The following is a 1536-nucleotide window of genomic DNA, read 5'->3' as shown; positions in this document are numbered from 1 at the left end:
TCTTATAAAAGCGGTATCATACACTATTTGTCCTTACATGCTTGACTCATTTCGCTTAGCAGTATACCCTTCAGGTCCATCCATGTTATAATATGTTTCAGGGACTCATCATTGTTCTTTATGGTTGTCTAGTATTCCATTGTATGCATGTACCATAATTTGCTTATCCACTCAACCATTGATGGGTACTTTGATAGTTTCTATTATTTGCTATTGTGCATAAAGCAGCAATGAACATAGGTGTGCATGTTTCTGTTTGTGTCATTATTTTTAGGCCTCTAGGGTATATACCATGCAGCCCTGGTGGCACAGTGGTTAAGTGCTCAGCTGCTAACCAAAAGTTCACAGTTCGAATCCACCAGCTACTCCTTGCAAACCCTGTGAGGCAGTTCTACTCTGTCCTATAGGGTCACTGTGAGTCAGAAGCAACTTGACAGAATGGGTTTTTTATTTTATTTTTTTTTAGGGTATATACCTAGAAGTGAGACTGCTGGATCATAGGGTAGTTCTATTAATAGTTTTTTGAGAAAGAGCTATACTGTTTTCCATAGTTGTTGCAATCTCACCAGCAAAGGATAAGTGCTCGCATCTCCCCACATCCTCACCAACATTTGTTATGTTTTTTTCATCAGTGCCATTTTAGCTGGGGTAAGATGATGTCTCGCTATAGTTTTGATTTACATCTCTCTAATGGCCAATGATTGTGAACATCTTCTCATATGTCTGTTGGCTGCTTGGATGTACTCTTTGGTGGAGATTTTGTTCATGTCCTTTGCCCATTTTGTGATTGAGTCGTTTGTCTTTTTGTTGTAGAGTTGCAGTTTTCTATAGATTTTAGAGATTAGACCCTTATTGCATAGTTTCCAAAGATTTTTTTCCCAGTCTGTAGGTTGACTTTTGTTGTTGTTGTTAGATGCTGTCGAGTTGGTTCCGACTCATAACGACCCTAAGTACAACAGAATGAAACACTGCCCTCTCCTGCACCATCCTCACAATTGTTTTTATGTGCGAGACCATTGTTGCAGCCACTGTGTCAGTCCATTTCATTGAGGGTCTTCCTCTTTTTTGCTGATCCTCTACTTTACAAAGCATGATGTCCTTCTCCAGGGACTGATCCCTCCTGATAACATGTCCAAAGTATATGAGACGTAGTCTCGCCATTCTTGCTTCTAAGGGGTATCCTGGTTTTACTTCTTCCAAGACAGATTTGTTCATTCTTTTGGAAGTCCATGGTATATTCAGTATTATTTGCCAATATCAAAAACATCAATTCTTCTTCAGTCTTCCTTATTCATTGTCCAACTTTTGCATGCATATGAGGTGAGTGAAAACACCATGGCTTGAATCAGGTGCACCTTAGTCCTCAAAATGACATCTTCGCATTTTAACACTTTAAAGAAGTCTTTTGAAGCAGATTTTCCCAATGCAATGTGTCCTTTGATTTCTTGCCTGCTGCTTCCATGGGCATTGATTGTGGGTCCAAGTAAAATGAAATCCTTGGCAACTTCAATCTTTTCTCTGTTTATCATGATGTTG

Source organism: Trichechus manatus, unplaced genomic scaffold (genome assembly GCF_000243295.1).
Source record: "Trichechus manatus latirostris isolate Lorelei unplaced genomic scaffold, TriManLat1.0 scaffold00017, whole genome shotgun sequence".
In the NCBI taxonomy this organism is placed as follows: domain Eukaryota; kingdom Metazoa; phylum Chordata; class Mammalia; order Sirenia; family Trichechidae; genus Trichechus; species Trichechus manatus.
Note: the sequence above shows the minus strand (reverse complement) of the source record.